Source organism: Alligator mississippiensis, chromosome 5 (assembly GCF_030867095.1).
Source record: "Alligator mississippiensis isolate rAllMis1 chromosome 5, rAllMis1, whole genome shotgun sequence".
In the NCBI taxonomy this organism is placed as follows: Eukaryota; Metazoa; Chordata; order Crocodylia; family Alligatoridae; genus Alligator; species Alligator mississippiensis.
This window is the reverse complement of record NC_081828.1, coordinates 108,957,671-108,976,364: the sequence shown is the minus strand read 5'-3', so window position 1 is coordinate 108,976,364 and position 18,694 is coordinate 108,957,671. Positions and strand designations below refer to the sequence as shown.

General features: G+C 42.0%; 1 protein-coding gene across 4 annotated transcripts in view; it reads left to right on the top strand.

Annotated features, from left to right (window-relative positions):
* Positions 1-18,694, top strand: part of CDH10 (cadherin 10) — a 208,802-nt gene that overhangs the window by 131,486 nt on the left and 58,622 nt on the right. The window lies entirely within an intron of this gene.

Genomic DNA, 18,694 nt, shown 5'->3' with positions numbered 1-18,694 from the left:
AATACGCCCTCACCCTGGCCATCCTGTGTCATGCTAGGCAGGGCAGTCCCTTTGGGCTGATGAAAGATGGATACAAAGTACCAATTAAGCAGGTTGGCTTTTTCCTAAGTGTCAGTTATCAGTTGTCCCATTTGGTTCAGCAGGGGTCCAATGTTACCCTTGCTTTTTTTCTGACTCCCTACATACCTGAAAAAGGACTTTTTATTATCCTTGATATGTGAAGCCAGATGGAGTTTGGTTGCAGCCTTAGCTTTCCTGGTCCACTCCCTACTTCGATGGACTAGTGCTGAGTACTCCTTCTTGGTGGTTATTCCAGCCTTCTGTCTTTTGTAAGTCTCTCTTTTTAGGCGAAGGAGGTCCTCAATTCCCTGCTGAGCCAAGAGGTTTGCTGTGTCCTTTTGCTACCCTTCCTCTGAGATGGGATGGACAGCTCTTGTGCTGTCAGGATCGCTTCCAGGACCACTCCTCTTGGACTCCTCTTCCTGTCCCTTAGGGCCTCAACAATGAGCCTCCTGAGCTTGTCAAAGTTAGCTTTCCTAAAGTCAAGGACTTCTGAATTGATGACTATCTTGCCAGCTTTGTGATGGATAACAAAGGTGATCAGCTTATGGTCACTAACACCCAGCTTTCCATCGATTCTTAGGTCACTGACTAGATCATCCCCTTTGGCCAGTACCAGGTCCAGCAATGCTTTACCTTGTTGATTAGCTCCAAAAAACCCTGAGCCAACACTGTGCTTTCTGCCTTTCTCCCATCTCCCACAGCATGGACCATAGCCAGCATGTGGTATGCTAGCTAAAGTTGAGAGGTGTCTTTGTAAGGCAGAGGGGAGGGGGGAATCCCTGCTTGAGCAGAGAGTGGTGACGGGAGGGGAAAGCAGAAAGAAGCCAGGGAGATACCACTGTACCTGCAGTCTCTGCTGGAGCTCCAGCCAGGGAGCAGAGGGGCAGGGCCAGCTCTTCTGTAGAGCAGAGATCCCTGCCCAGGGCTGCAGAGCATCTGGGGTACTGGGGGACTCTGGTTATATTAAACCAGGAAAGGGTCTGGGACAGACATTGCATAAACTGGTTTGACCCAAATCAGTTAAGCCTGATGCTACAATCAACCAGGTTTATCTCAAACCAGTTTTAGCCATATTCAAACTAGTTTATGAGCACTGAAAATCTGTTCTGTTACAGGTTTAAACCAGTTTCTGATCACTTAAGCTGTTTTTTGTGTAATGTCTGTCCCTAGCCATAGTGTCACCCATTCTTCTCTTTTTCATCCTTCTGTATGTTAATGGCCAGGAAGTAAACATGTGTCTGGTGGTACCTCCCTTCCATCTACAGGGAAATATTTTGCTACAGAAATGGCAGATCTAAGGGCAGATTGAATTCATAGTTAAGCTATGAGGATTCATCCTAGCCAAGGATCTGTCCTCTGACATCTTGAAGGTTGTCTCTCCTGAAGAACTTTGATATGTTTGAACAGTTGTGATGAACTGAGTTAGCTCAGAGGGTGTGGAACATGACCCTGGGTTAGGGGTAGTGCAGCCAAAATAAATGCTGATCAGCATCATGTCAGAGTTTAGTCAAAGTTAGCTGACATAGCTGACATGAACATGATTCATCCACTGACTGCAAAGCTGTGAATAACAAATAACGTCATCCTAGATAACTTGATTCTTATACAATCTAAGAAACATAAGAAAATAATGCAAGGTAAGGAGACTTTGGAATACAGAATAGCACAAATGAATTTAAACATTCATTGAGAGAAGATCCCATGATTTTACACACACACACTAACCACATATAAATAAACTGTGGTCAGTATTAAAAATTCAGTAATTGCTAAGCAAGCACAGAGCTATATGTGGTACCAGTGTCTGACTATATTTCAAACACAAAATAACTTCAGTAAATCTTAGTTATTAGTTGGCAAATTTCACTGTATATTTTTAAGTGGCTACTCCTGTGTGAACAACAGGTAGATTATACAGGGCACAACTACAAGTGCCCCTGTGGTACCAGTGTTACTGTGCCTTTTCAGAAATACTAAATGACAATGCAGTAACAGCCTGTACCGCACCATCTATTCGGCACACAGGTTTTTTTAGCTATTACGTCGCTGTAGTGATGCACTATACCTGGAGAGCATGTCACTATCGCAATGCAGCTGAAGCGTCATGGTTTTTACTTGTTGTTACTACATTGCTGTAGCGCGTTGCTACAGCAATATAGCATCATGTATAGATGCACCCACAGTGTTTTGAAAAGATTTACAAATACATGTGCCTAAGCATCAACACCAACTCCAACTGATTCCCTTCCACCCCCCAAAAATGTTTACAAGCAGTAAAAAATACATGGATAATGAAAGATAAAGATGCCCCATAGAGCACTGTGGGACTAGGTTGAATCCCCACATTGATAATTTTGCATTTTTAAAAAGTCACTGTTACATCTACCATACAGCCTAAACCATTCAGCTATCTCTAATTCTCAACACTCACTGAAATTCTTTCTTTTTATGATATTCTATTACACAGGAAAGCACAGGAAAGAATTACATTGGGACCCCACAGAAAACAGCCTAAATAATGAAGATAATTCAACAAGGATTCTTTGTTTTTAAAATGGAACATCAAGATAACATTGAATATAAATTGAGTCATAGCTTTTCTAACACCATAAATATCAGCAAATGTTATGTAGCCTCAATTAAACAGCAGATTTTGACAGAACAATTCCATATTAAATGGAGAGGAAAGCATATATGGTAAGATGCAAGATTAGAAAAAGACATCTCAGGTCATACAGTCTTGAATCTTCTTCTCCATGAATCCTACTAGGCATGTAAGTGAGCTAATAGATTTATGCTGGGTGAGGTATCAGCTTATTAAACATCTGCAAGTGTGGCTGTAGAGACCAATTCTTGAGTGACAGTACCACAGGTACCACGTGAAATTCATACCTAACAGTCCTGAATGTGATGCAGGATTCTTCTGGAGGTTTCTTTTTTCTTCTGCATGTTGGACTCTTCTATCCTCAAAAGCCTTCATTCCATGCTTAATATAATGTTTCTGAGTGCTTCAATCCTCAGCATTTGTCTCCCAACCATTTGACTTAATGTTCATTGCCTTCATATCTCTCTTTCAAACATCTTTGAAATGGAGATAAGGATGCCTATGCAGTCCTGTAAAGAGTTTCCACATGAGACATTCTTGGGTATATGGCCATTATCCACTCTCCATATATGACTAGAACATCAAAGTCAAAACTGACTGAGAAGACAATGGACACTCAGAATATGGGCATGCTCTGAGACAGCATAGGCAACCTTGTCCCACCAGGAAATTCCTGGAATACAGAGAAGGCAATGTAAGTTCTTCTTTCGTATACTTTATTTCCCCCTTGGCACATCATTAATGTGCTGGAGCCACACAACTGTTTTATTGTTGGCAGTGTAAGTGAAAGCTGTTAAGGCACTTTTCTTGAGTAGAAAACATGATCCAGGACTCTCTGCCATATAAGAGTGTTGATGATGCAAGCATGGTGTACTTTGACTTGGTCTTAACAATCAGTTTGTTGTTGTTACACACTTGTTTGCTCAATGTGCTCATGATGCCTGATGCTTTGCCAATATGGGTATTCAGTTCAGCTTCAAGTAACAAGCAATACTTTTTGCTTGAGATACAGCAATGAAGCCAAGCTTTGTAAATTTACTTGCAACATCCAATTTGTTTTCACCTATCGTGATTGCTGGTGGTGAATCAATTTTCTAGCCCATAACATTGGTCTTCTTGATGCTGACTGTAAAACCAAACTCATGAGCAAAGTGACTTGAGGCTTTGGAGGTCACTGTCTCTGTGTGGGCTATCAGAGTTGTGTCAACAGGACACAGCAGATTACAAATCAAAACTTTCTGCACTTAAGTCTGCTTTAAAGTGTATGAGGTTGAATAAATTCCAATCTGAGCATATATATAGATAAGTTCCTTTGGTAGTGGTCCCAAAATCATATATCAGAAGAAGAGAAAAGAAAATCCTGAACAGGTCATGGCAAGGGCACATCTGCTTTGAATCTCAAAAGCTTCAGATGTTGATCTTTCATAGCTGACCACTCCCCATATTCCATCATAAAAAGAGTGGATTATGCTGAGAAGTTTTGCTGAATAGCCAATCCTTTCCAGTAATTTGAAGAGGCCTTTGTTACTGACAAGGTCAAAGGCCTTGTTCAGGTCAATGAAGGTTATATAGAGGGTTCTCCTTTGTTCCCTACATTTTTGTTGGAATTGTCATAGTGAAAAGATCTTATCAATGATGGACCTACTAGCTCTTAAACCACACTGTGACTCAGGGTAAGCATGGTCAACAAGGATCTGAAGTCTTCTGAGCACCACCTGAACAATGACCTTCCCAACACTGCTAAATAATGAAATTCTACAGTAATTGTTGCAGGTGTTATGGCTTTATTCTTGTAAAGAGTGACTATATTGACATGTCATATTTTGCGGTACTGTCCCAACTGTCCAGCAGTGAGTAAGAAGCTTGTGTAGGTGGGAAAGAAGCACAGGAGAATGTTTCACTGTACCTCATTATTACTTTCACTCCCATCAAATATTTTAAGAAAGCATTTGATGACTTCTGGAGGAATGCAGTCATTTTCTGGGGCCTTGCCATGGGCCAGCTTGCCTATGGTCTTACTTAGATCCTCAATAGCTGGAATATCATGAAGCTCTTCAAGGACCTTCAATAGAGTTAAGAGCTTTGTCAGTGACATTACTTTCCCATGAAAAGAGTTTGAGATAGTGTTCTACCCATCTTTCGCTTTTCATCTATTATGATTTTTTCTGATGCTGTCTTAAATGGAACAGAGAGACTTCTTTGTAGTTGGATCTGCTGCTACCTTGATTCCATTGTACTTGAACCTGATGTTTTCAGTTTCAAATGTGGATTGAATTTTCTTGCACAGTCCCAACCAATAAGCAGTGATTCAGGATCTTGAGATTTATTGGATGGTACTCCTTACTTTCCTCAGTTCCTTTGGTGTTTTTCTTGTGATTTAAAACAGCAGTTTATTTGGCCTTGATAAATTAAATCAATTCATGTATGTACCCCTCAAACCAATCCCAGTTTCTTCTGACCTGTTTGCCAAATATAGAGTGAACAGTGACAGATGATTTTCTGAGGCTTCCCCACTTCTCTTCTGCAGTGTCTCACAAAGGCATCTCTGAAGCAGACTCCTCCAGAGCCTCAATAAACTACAGGGTTTTCTGATGATCAGATGTATTTGTGATATTAATATGTGGTCAACACTGATACTTAGAGGAGAAGATTTTCTTTGATTTTGTTTTGATCTTAGGATGCCTGTTGATGTGCAAGGAGGATGCTCCAATGTGTTGTAATTACAGAGTATTGGAGCAGATTCAGAGACAGGAACACTCAGAAGTAAACAAGGTAGGGATGTAGCAGTCCAGGTTAGGATCAGGCAGGCTTGGTAACAGGAGCAGAGACAGACAGATCCTAGATAGAGTTCCAGGTATGTGTGAGGTATAAGTTCTGGCTACGCAAGATACAGGCAGGAACTAGGCAAAGGCAAGGCACAAGTGTAGGCTAAAGAAAGAGACAGGCAGGAGTTCAGGCAAGGAACAAGGTACATGGTCTATCTAGGCAAAGTTCAGGTGGTACCTGCTAGGCAGGAGCAAGGCAGGCAGGCAGCTTAGCAGGGTTCCAGGCAAACCAAAGGCTGCAGCTTAGTAGTTTGGTTGCTTAGACAGTGAACTAGGGCCTGGGACTAATAAGGCCTGAATGGCCCTCATTCTGCAGGTCCTGAGGATGACTTAGCCAGGGCCCTGGTTGCCTTCAGCTGGGGCTTGGAGCTGGATCAGTCCCAGCTGGGCCTAGTGATTTTCAACCAAGGTGCCACAGCACCCTGGGGTGTTGTGATGTGCTGTGCAATTTTAGCACTGTTGGGTAGATAAACTTCTACACGTGATTCATGAAATAAACCCAAATATTTCAAATAGGAATCTATAGTCACAGAAAAACCATTCTAACCTTTTGTGGCCTTGCTAAGTCCTTTTCAACAGAAGAATTACCCTATGATTTTTCCATAGTCAAGATATGAGCTAAAGCCCGGACCTACCATTTTCTGAGAGGTACCGTGAATCTAACCAAGAGTGCCTTTAGGTTTAATACTGGGTGCCTGGAATCTAAAAAGGTTTAGAACCACTGGCCTAGATTCATTGCAGTAAGATGTTCTTGTTTTCAGCCAAAGCAAATGCGTTCTTCATTAAACTAATAACATTTCTTGAATAAATAAGTCTGGCCTATGGTCCCAAAATTAACAACTCACAGCATTAGTATAATAGAGTGAATAATAAAGTGGCATGAACAGACTTTATATAAATTATTAGTTCAAAAGTATTATAAATAAACTAGCTAATTGCCCATCGCAATTACAGAATGACAGATTTCAGGGAGTGTTTACATGGCCCCCTCCTCACCCCCCACTCACCCTTCAGGGCTGGCCATGTTAAGTCTTCTTCTGCCACCTCCTCCTCCAGCCTCCGATGTGGGAGCTCCCTGCCCCACCCGTCTCCACCTTGCAGCACACCCCCCCCCCTCCACCCTTCCCCTCTGTGCTCCCCTTTCTCCTTCCCCAGCACCTCCCCATCCCTGCCGGCTATTGTCCTGTGTGACATTCAGGCTGCCCTCCCATTGGAGGCAGCAGCCACCCTGGATGACCATCTCCATGCGGGCCAAGTCCCTGTGCTGCAGATGTCCTGAGCGAGGTTTATTTCCCACTCTGCCAGTCACTCTGGCCATGGCTGTTGAGCTTGCCAGTGCACCTGGCAACCTGCTGATACTCCCTGTGCCTCCTGACAGTGACATGGGATGCCCCTTTGCTTTTTGTCACGTAGAAGCCTGGGTGGTTCATGTCCATCATGCCCAAGTGCTGGCGGGCTGCCCTGATACACAGTGGCAACAGCATCTGGGGCCGTCAGATTCCCCACCGGCACACCCGGAGTGACCCACATTGTATAAACCACCAACCACCAAGAAGACTGGTGACCTGCAGTTGCGGTTGCTGCATAGCATCCTAGCTACTGGTATGTTTGTGTTCCATTTTGACCCAGCCGCCTCGATCACCTGCCCCTTCTGCCTGGGGGAGTGTTGAGGAGACCTTCTTTCATGCCTTCCTTGACTGTCCCTGCCTATGGCCACTCTTTGTCACCCTTGAGCCGCTGCTGGGAGCGCTGGGCAGGAGCCTCTCGGAGATCACCTACATGTGCTCCTAAACATACCAGGTGGCTGAGAAGGGTCCCCATCTGCCTGGCCAATTTTTTACTGGGTCAGGCCAAGTTGGCCGTCCTCAAGATCCGCCAAAACCGGCTTGCTGGGACCAGGTCAGATGATGCCCTGTGGCTTTTCTGCTTCCTGGTACAGGTGCGCCTCTTGCTAGAGTTTGAGTACGCTGTGCTCCGGCAGACAGTGCCTGCCTTTGAGACATTGGGCCCTTGATGGAGTGCTGTGCCATGTGGAGGACAGATGTCTCAAATACGCGCTCTGATGTCATGACTGGTCTGGGTGACTGGGCAGGTTCGGTGTTGGACTACAACTTCCAGCTCGTGCCGTGCTCTGGGCCCTCACCAGGCTGCTCTTTTGCTTTCTTTTTTGTGTGGGAAGTTGAAGGTGTTATCACGTGTATGATTGAAAAGAGCAGGGTAGGAATTGTTTGTAGATATGACCATGTGGCCGGCATTCTGACCACATAATAGCATGTAAAACACGACGTGGAATGTAGCGAAGCTGTCTGTCATGGTGTGATGTGATGAATGCAATAACATGGTGTTCTTGGTTTGATGGTAATTTGTTTGTCTCTGCTTTGTAAGTGTTTTTTAGATATATAGGGAGTAAAAGGAAGGCCCAGGGAGGAATAGGACCCCTGCTAAATGGGCAGAAACAATTGGTGACGGACAGGGGGGACAAGGCTGAACTCCTCAACGAGTTCTTTGCCTCAGTGTTCCTAAGTGAGGGACACGACAAGTCTCTCACTGGGGTTGTAGAGAGGCAGCAGCAAGGCGCCAGACTTCCATGCGTAGACCCTGAGATGGTACAGAGTCACTTAGAAGAACTGGATGCCTTTAAGTCGGCAGGCCCGTATGAGCTCTATCCGAGGGTGCTGAAGGCACTGGCCGACATCATTGCAGAGCCACTGGCGGGAATATTCGAACGCTCGTGGCGCATGGGCCAAGTCCCGGAGGACTGGAAAAGGGCCAACATGGTCCCCATTTTCAAAAAGGGGAGGAAGGAGGACCTGGGCAACTATAGACCAGTCAGTCTCACCTCCATCCTTGGCAAAGTCTTTGAAAAAATTATCAAGGCTCACATTTGTGAGAGTCCGGCAGGACAAATTATGCTGAGGGGAAACCAGCATGGGTTTGTGGCAGGCAGATCGTGCCTGACCAATCTAGTCTCTTTCTATGACCAGGTTACGAAACACCTGGACACAGGAGGAGGGGTGGATGTCATATACTTAAACTTCAGGAAGGCCTTCGATACGGTATTCCACCCCATACTGGTGAACAAGTTAAGAGGCTGTGACGTGGATGACTACACAGTCCGGTGGGTGGCGAATTGGCTGGAGGGTCGCACCCAGAGAGTCGTGGTGGATGGGTCGGTCTCGACCTGGAAGGGTGTGGGCAGTGGAGTCCCGCAGGGCTCGGTCCTTGGACCGATACTCTTTAATGTCTTCATCAGTGACTTGGACGAGGGAGTCAAATGTACTCTGTCCAAGTTTGCAGATGACACAAAGCTATGGGGAGAAGTGGACACGCCGGAGGGCAGGGAACAGCTGCAGGCAGACCTGGATAGGTTGGACAAGTGGGCAGAAAACAACAGGATGCAGTTCAACAAGGAGAAATGCAAAGTGCTGCACCTAGGGAGGAAAAATGTCCAGCACACCTACAGCCTAGGGGATGACCTGCTGGGTGGCACAGAGGTGGAAAGGGATCTTGGAGTCCTAGTGGACTCCAAGATGAACATGAGTCGGCAGTGTGACGAAGCCATTAAAAAAGCCAATGGCACTTTATCGTGCATCAGCAGATGCATGACGAATAGGTCCAAGGAGGTGATACTTCCCCTCTATCGGGCGCTGGTCAGACCGCAGTTGGAGTACTGCGTGCAATTCTGGGCACGGCAATTCAAGAGGGATGCGGATAACCTGGAGAGGGTCCAGAGAAGGGCCACTCATATGGTTAAGGGCCTGCAGACCAAGCCCTACGAGGAGAGACTAGAGAAACTGGACCTTTTCAGCCTCCGCAAGAGAAGGTTGAGAGGCAACCTTGTGGCTGCCTATAAGTTCATCATGGGGACACAGAAGGGAATTGGTGAGTATTTATTCACCAAGGCGCCCCCGGGGGTTACAAGAAACAATGGCCACAAGCTAGCAGAGAGCAGATTTAGATTGGACATTAGGAGGAACTTCTTCACAGTTCGAGTAGCCAAGGTCTGGAACGGGCTCCCAAGGGAGGTGATGCTCTCCCCTACCCTGGGGGTTTTCAAGAGGAGGTTAGATGAGCATCTAGCTGGGGTCATCTAAACCCAGCACTCTTTCCTGCCTATGCAGGGGGTCGGACTCGATGATCTATTGAGGTCCCTTCCGACCCTAACATCTATGAATCTATGAATTTATGGGTGGAAAGCATGGCAGACTGGAGCTGTCCATGCTCTGCAGCTGCCCTAGGACAGCACTCCCAGGGCTTCCGAGACCCAGTCCTGTGGGACAATGAGCAATGTGTGTGTTACCCAATGAAGTGGATCAGCTGTTCTGGGACACATCCTGGCACAACTGATGTGCTTCACTTGGCGATGTCTGTTTATAGTCTTAGGGTATGTCTAAACTGTATAGGCTACCTTGGCTAACAGAACTAGGGAGATATCTGTGAGATACTTTATTGTGTTTCCAAGTCTCATTTTATTTAAATCTAGCTTGGCATTTCCATGCCCTTTAGACTGTTTTGCTGACCAGTCCGTCTTCCTTCTTTTTAATTTGAAACATTTTACTAGGATTTAATTCACCATTTCCTTTCCTCTGCCTCCAAATATAACATTTCTCAAGCAAACCAGTCAAGTTTTTAACCATCAGAACTTTCCTCCATTGCACAAATGAAGTTTTATTACCTATCAATCACCATTCTCTATAGGAGACTATCTATATCTATATCTCTATCTCTGTATTTATCTATAGCAATAGATATGAATATATCTATAGATAGATAGAAAGACAGAGATGCAGCAGACCATTAAATGTGTGAATGTGCAACAAGGAGAAAGGTGCAAGAAATAGCTGCTAAGTAAAACTGAAATAGTCAATTTAAGAACTGCCATACAATGGCAGACCAATATCCTGCTCTGTCACTGACAAATATAACTGTATCTACTGAAATCAAAGGCAAATATTTTTCCCCATTCAACATGACGGGGAACCCCCTTGTCTTAGACTTGAGCATAAGCAAGGGATGGGTCAGCAGCTGTGGATCAGACCCCAGCTCCAAGTTTGGGGTCAGAGCTGGAGCTGCAGCCACTGCCCCACTACCACTTGCCCCAAGGAGCCTCTGCAAGTGGAAGGTAAGTGGCAGCAGGGAGCAAAAGCGTGTCTTTGCTCTCTGCCACTGCTTACCTTCCCCTTGAAGCTCTAGATCCTGCTGGGGCTTGCTTTGGCTGGGGTCAGGAAGCACAGAGTACATGCTGCCTCCAGGCCCAGTCTGTCCACACAGCAGTGACAGAAGATCCGGGTCCAGGGCTGGAGCTGCTGCTGCTGCTGCTGCTATAACAGTAGGCTTAGCAGAATTAAATTTTATTTTTTAAATTATTTTGATAGATAATTTTGATGTTTATATTCAAGCATTTATTTAGATTTGTATTGATTTAAATTAAATTAACAATATAAAGATCTGCCTTTGGGATGGAAGAAAAGAACAATGAAAAGGTCAAGAAAACATCACAACTTATATCCTTTCTAATTGGAGTCTTTCTCTCCACATACCAATGTTACCAGTAGGTGGCTTCACCTCTTTTTACATTCTCTTCCCTGTTCTCTGCAGCTGAGTTGTCCCACTCAGGCATCAGGAACTCCCTGCCACTGCTTCACATACCCTCCTCCACAGGTCCTGTTCCCCAACCCTCCGAGCTGGGGGGCTCCAATTCCCTCCTCCCCCCAGCATATCTGTGGAAACCCCAGACAGAATTCATTCTCCTGCCTTCTCCTTCTTGCCTCCCTCCCCCCCCCCCCCCCCCCCAACATCCTGATGGAGCATGGGAGCTTATAGAGGGAAGCAGGGCTAGGGGACAGATGCAGCAAACAGCAGCCTTTCTCCACTGATCAGCTCCTAAGGGAAACTGAATCACACACCCTTCTGATCCAACAATGAATATCTGTTGGATTGGGAGGGTTGGCCTAACTCATGCTTTCTGTGAAGCATCATGAGTTAGACTGTGAGCTGCACATCTGTCAGCACCCATATTGCTCTCCACTAAGCAGTAGATGATAGCTAGTCCATTTCTGCCTTGGGCTGTGATACTAGATAAATGTGTCATATAGTTCCCCTGTCATCTTCTGTCTCTTGTTCATAATCCTTAAGTCCTTTGTTATCTTGTTCATTTTTCCTAAATCCTTCTCTAGGTGAAGATGAATGAGCTATCTTCAGGATCCGGCATTTGGGTAAATAGCCCAGTAAGGCAGCCTGCTGTCCTTGAGTTCGTTGTATGGATTACTCTAAATATCTTCTCCCTTTCTGTGTTATTTCCTTATTCTGTCCTCCCAGAAAACAAACAAAGAAACAAATCTCTCAGAATTTTCTTCCAGCTGTGTTCTTTCCTAGTGTTTCTTCCTTTCCTTTTCATTTTGTTGGGGTTTCTTTGAACAGCTCCAGTCTGCCCATGCTTTCCAACCATAAAAAGATATATAGATATAGACATATAGCCCATATCTTCAGGGTTTAGCAACTTTTTCTATGCATTGCTTAGTCTGTGATTTTCTCAGCATCTCTGATAGCTGTCATCCTTCCTGGTTGGTCTTCTATCCCTCTAATCTCTCCCACCCTCCTGCATTATGGATATCAATGCACTTCATACAAGTGTAGCCTCCCTCAAGGCTCACATCCGATCTACAGCTTGGGCATCCCACAGTTAGCCTGTCATCTTTACATACAGTTTTCCTTTTGTCTTTCTCTTCAGAAGTCCAGTAAAGACTATTTATAGCTACAACTGCTCTGCTTGCTCTCCAGGTTCACTCCCTCATTAGTACTGTATGTCCCCTTTTCCCACTGCTAGATCCTCTCTCTTCTACCATGGAAATAATTTATTTCTGTAGCACTCTCTTCTTATTTAAGTCAATTGTTGTGCTAACACTTTGGATGTTTTTCTTTTCTGACCTTTCTTCCTTTTCCTAATTTCCCAACAAAACCTCCCTGCATCTGCTGAGTTCATCTCAGAATGGCAGGTCTTAATGGCTTTTATACTTGCATTACATCTTCACCTTTCTAAATAAATGCATTCTCAGTTCACTCACTACACACCAAATTAAAAGTAAAAAAGTATCATGAAGCAATTATTGTTCTTGTTTTCTCCCTCAAGAGACTGATTTAGGAGACACTGATCTCTAGTGCTTGTTTTTTTTTCCAGTTTCCTTTTGCTGATTTATAGGAAGGTCCATTTGCCTGGAGCTCGTTTCTGATGTTGCTTTCCCGACACATGTTGTCCCTGAGTTTTTCTGCCTTATGTCCTCAAGTCTGAAACCGTAAATGGTTCTTTCCCCTCATTTTCTCTAGAAGCAGCAGATAGATTTTGCTTATTTCAACATCCTATTTGTAGAGGCAGTTTAGTGTGAAGGGAATTGTGTAGTAAAAACACATAACAGGGAGTTAAAAGGTAAGAGTCCTCACCTGAACTCTGCTATAGATTTTCTGTATGATTGTGTTCTACTTCATTTTCCCTTGTGATACTTATTTAGATAGGGTTCTACCTCATAAATATGTTAAGAAGTTTAAGTCATTAATATTTGTTAAGGTTTCCTTTAAGATGCTTATAGAAAAGGGACTAAAAGGTTAAAGTGTATTAATTGTTTGTATAACCTAAGTGAACCTTTAGGAATATTCAAGAATTATAATTCCAGTTATTAGATCTGCAAAAATGTGATAACTGCTTGTTTATTTCTAAATGCTTAAGTTAGATACTGGGGGCTTGATTCACCACTGTATAACTTCAGTTTATACCACCATAATATCAGGAAGAAGGCAGATGACTTAAGAATGCCACAGCAAAATCTCTGCTCATAAAATTAAGGGTTATATCAGGGTGAAACTGAATTAATATAATAATCCTAAATTATATGGTCTGTGCCAGTTTCCCAGTACATTACAACTGCTCTACACTATTCAAAAAGTAGCTGGAGTATATTGAATTTATGATGCCTTATGCTACTATAAAATGAGAGACAGGGCTCTACAGTTTAAGGGCCAACATCTTTATTAGGAGCTATATCTGTATATCCACAGAGTAGAATTTAACTGTACGTCTGCATGCTTTAATGGATTTATATTTCCTTCTTCACAAGTTAAGTATCCTGGCATTGATACACTTTTCATTTTCATCAATTTTCCATTGGTGTAATCTCACATATTTGATTGATAGTCCTGATTTATGTCAATCTAAGTGAGAGTGAAATCAGAACATTTTATTTCAGTAACTATATGTAGATAGTCAGGTATACGAAATAATATAAAACACATGAGAACTTTACAAACACAACCTATGCCTGGGAGTCCCATGCCTGACTCCATTTGAAAAAATAGAAATATTAAGAGAAAATATTGTGCAAATCTGACAAATTTGTTTGAGCATTTTTCAACACACTATGGAATTATGTAACAAAAGAGAAGCAAAAGGGGTGCAGTTGTTTTCTGTGTTTTCAAAAAAGCTTTTGATATTTTTTCATACAAAAGACTGAGCTATAAAGATTTGGTTTACATTGCATGGTACATGGGAGAGCTGTTGAAATGGATTAACAATTGGCTACCAAGTGAGAAGTAAACAGTTTCTTGAAAGATAACAATGTAATATGCAGAAAGATAATGATATAGGTTGTGTTGTAAGGGTCAGTTAAGGCTTATTTTCACATACTTTAAATGGCCCAGCAAAGGGTTTTGTTTCAGCAATGGATGCAGGTACAGGTGAAATAGAAAGGAAGCAGTTATGCATTCAGTGTGATTTGAATAATATAGTTTTCTTGGTTGATTAGCTGCTCATGCAATTCAGCAGAGCAAAATAGAAAGTAATGAGGCTTCAGTGATCAATCAGTTGAGTTGAGCTGATCAAATTATTCCTTGGGAATGCATTATCTGACTAATTTAGTCCTTTTTGTTCATTTACGGTCATATTCCATAGTGCAGGTTAGACAGTTTCTGGACTCAGTATGGATACATAGGGAGGGTACAAGGATCTGTGTTTGTTTTTGTGTCCTCTTCCCTTCAATTCCTATGCACAGTCCTGACACAGGAGTTAATTCTAGTGCTGAAGATTGTGCATATCTAAAAAATGTATCAGGTTCCTAGCTTTGCCTATACTACAACAGCATCTGGTTGGGGGCACAAAAAGGATCAGGCAGCACTATCCAAAGAGATGGTACAAGCATTCAAAAGAATAATTCTTCCCCAAACTCCCTCTGAAAAATGTCGTGCTGCATTGCCCGTAAGATAGTATTATCCCTAACAGTACTATCTTATGGTGACATTAATTAGTTTACTGCAACCTAATAGCATTGTGCGTGTAGATGATGACCTTTTACTCAGCAGATAATTAGTCTGTTCCGCAGTTTAGCAGGTATAGATGCAGCCATAGAGCTCAGTTCTGCTCCTGGTGACCTTAGAGTAAAGGCTATGCCACTACACTGGGGACACTTGCAACCATGTTCTTTGCAAGTAGAAAGTAGGATAGTCAAAATAGTTTAATTGAAACTTAGTATGGCATAGCTCAACATGAAAAAGTTGCTTTTAGTCTGTGCACCTTAACAAAAAGAGGGAAGGAAGAACTTTTTTTCAGGGAGGTCTGTTCTTATATTTAGATCACAAGCAATATTCAAGGATAGTTAGATTTTGGGTTCACAAGAGACCATTAGGGTTAGCCTGATTTCTTTTCTGAGGGGGCCTTAGGATTCCTCCCTTTTGCTCAGTCATTGAGCCCAATATCTTGATTCTGATGACTGTTCTTGACTAAAGTTTATTTTCCAGGAAGAAATCCAGTCTTGATTTCTTCCTTTTATTTAATTTAAGTATTTTATTGGCTTGCAAAATGCTGTTAACATCTAATCTAATAAGAAGTTATGAAGTAAAGTTAAAACAATAAATGTCTATTATTTAAAAGCCTCCACATTTTAAAAAATGTGGCAAAAACTTAAGAGGGTGCTTCCACTTTCTGTTTATGTTTTTTTTTAAAAGTTACTCTGTAATCTAAACATCTGTTAATTATAGGGAAGAACATAATAGCAATTCTTCATGTTTTAGCTAATTTCTTCTCAGATGCAAGAAAGCATCGAGCATCAGCTTCTTGTCAGTGCAAAGCCTTGAAGAGGTGTGTAGCATATCCATACAACACTAAGAAAGAAAACAGAAAGAAAAACAGATGGTTTTACTGTAATATCACTCATATATCCATTAATTTAATTCTCCTATCAGCATACATATTACAAAGAAAAAAAATCATCATGTAGAAAAAAGAAATATTATTTAATATCTGAGTGTGTTATTACTCTTCAAAATTCAATCAGCTAATACTCAGAGATCCAGTTCTACTGAATATTTAGAAAAGTTAACATTTTTTTTCCAATTCTTCCTCCAAATTATCCTCCAGTGAAGACTCCAGAAAATATCTTTCTGGTTTAGAAAACAAGAAAAAAAAAGCCCTTTGCAACACATTTGATTTTCTTTTATAAATGTTGCTGATTAGTCTGCAAAGTAAATGGGCATTACCTTGAATGAGTTGAAAATTTAAAAATCTTTCTCTCCACTGAATAATATATTACACTATTATGATACATGCTCTGACCCTGCAAGTCCTTCTGTTGTTCATAGAAAGTTGTACAAAGTTGTGCTGAAACCTTCATGAGTGAGTGGCAATTTATAATGTAGACTAAGACCTCAATGCTTATTGCTAGTATATGTTAGGCCCACTTGTAAGTACACTTATTTTCAAGTGCACAGGGCACTGCACTTGCAAATGATAGAAGATAGAATATGTGCATAGAATGGGGGAGGGTATCTCAGACCTAAGGTGAGATCACTGTAATAGGTAGAAGAGTTAGCTATGCCTTTTCCATGAGACTTATCCCTTGTTTCTATTGAATGTAGCAATCATATTAATACAGTGATTTGCACTCATACGTTGTCTGTCTTTCAGTATCACATGCCATAATTCACAATGTAAACTCTTCATGATGAACCATAAAAGCTACCATACCACAGTTTGGTGTCTTCAGGTTGGGTCAATGCATAATGAAAGTGTCAGGCCATACTTTCTGACCCAGGGAAAAAAAAAAATCCCTTAATATGTACGCTAAAATAATTCTAGTGTCATAAAAACCTGTTTATTTTGCAATGTTTGAATGCTGTCTGGCTATAATCAGCAAAGAATTTATGTATATGCTTAACTTATAGCAAGCTTGTTAGTCCCACTGACATTATGAGAACTATTCACATGCATAATATTAAGCACATGCTTAAATGTCTTTCTGTACTGAGATCAAAATTTATAGCATCTTACAGGATGTAGCACCAACTGAAATAAAATGTAGTTGTTAGGCTCGTGTATCTGGCCAGGGCAATTTTAGTTAGAATCAATTGTTAAAGTAGCCGGTAACAAGTTTTGGAATCTGTCATCACAGGTTTTAGTATCCTATAGGCTAAAAATGAATGTTGCATTTGTCCCAATGGTCTGTTTTTGTCCCAGAATAGAAATGTCCCAAGACTGGTGGGTACACATATCACCCTTCTAATTAGGGGGCACCAACATGAGTGACATTTTGTCACGCGATCAGTCACTTAAAAGTGCTCTGCAGCCTTGCCCTTACAAAAGTACATGACTGCAGAGCTTTTTTAAAGGGATCAATCTCATGATTAGTCCTTTTCCAAAGCAGAGCACCCTCAAAACTCCATTTTCAGAATGGATGCCAGTGAAGGGAGTGGAAGGAGCTAATTTTGGGGGTTGCCCTGCCAGCACTAAAAGATGGAGCAGGTGCACTGCAATCCCCCAGAGGTAAGGGGGCTCCAGTCCACCTGAGCAACCTTTACTGCTGGCTGGACAACCCCCAGAATGAGCTCCCTCCATTCCCTTTCCCTTCCCGCATTCTGAAGACAGTGCCAGGGCTGGGAAGGAGGAGAGACAGGGCAAGGTGAGAGTGACTACAGACTGACAGCTGCTCTAAACTGCACCTTGATTCCCCAACCCCCTGGGACCCAACAGTGAATGTCTGTTGGATATGTAACTCATGGAGCTTACTGCAAAGTACCATGAGATACAGGAGGAAGCTGCACTTCTGTCTGTGCCCAGGGCTGAATGAGTGGATCAATGCACTGCTGCTTTTCTGCCATTGATTCAGTAGAGCAATTCTGGGGATAACTGTTCAGATACACTTTGTGCTGTCTTGGGATAAACTGTTAGTACTCCTTATCCTGTAAAGCTTTTCTTGGAAAAAACAGACATGGACTTCTGAATTATTGCACTTTCTCCTGGGATAAAATGAGTTACCTCAGGACAAAAGTGATGTCTGTTTGTAACCATAGTGAATAATAGTGAAATTATTGCATTCAGTGGAGAGAACAGAATTGGGAAAACACAAAAGTATGTATGAGAAGGACTTCTGGTTTGTAAAAATGCTCATAATTGATTAAACGGGCACATATATATATTTCTCTTTTTAATACCATCAGGCAGAGAAGCAAAAGCATATGTGTATACAGTTCACGAAGCTACTCCTCATCACTACAATGCCATTACAGTTCTATGCCAATAGGACATAGAACCTGTTTGATGAAAGAAAAAAAAAAAAAAAAAAGGATATTAGGTAGATTACTGAACTGAAATTTTGAAATGTTATTAAAGTTTAGAAGCTTTGCTATAATTTAGATGATAATGACATTTAACATTTTAGTGTTTTAGGAAGAAAACCTATGTTTTATGTAACACTGTTTGTTTGGTTTTGTTTTCTTTCTCATTTTTCCCTTTAGAGTAGAGAAAGTGTGCATAGTTAATGCTGTGTTTTTCCAACAGCTATAAGTAAAGGTCTCATTAAACTATTCAATCATCTGTCCCTTTGATATTCCTGTATCTATAGTTTTATAACACATTGACATTATTGCACATAAAGATTTATGAGACGAGCTGACATGACTTAAACACAGATTCTTTTCATATTTAAAATGAACCCTGAAAGAAGCAGGGGAGAGATAACAATGCCTGTTAGAAATAAGAATAGTATAAAGGCAAGTTTCTGCTGCTGTTGTGGTTTCACTTAATAAGCTCTGAACAAATATGTAGATTAAGTTTGCTAGGTTGGAGATACTTAGAGCCAGATCCTAACATTAAGGTTATGTGTAGACAAAGTGGGGGTCCTAAATTGAAGCAGTGGGTTTTAAAAAACACCGCTTCAATTTAGGG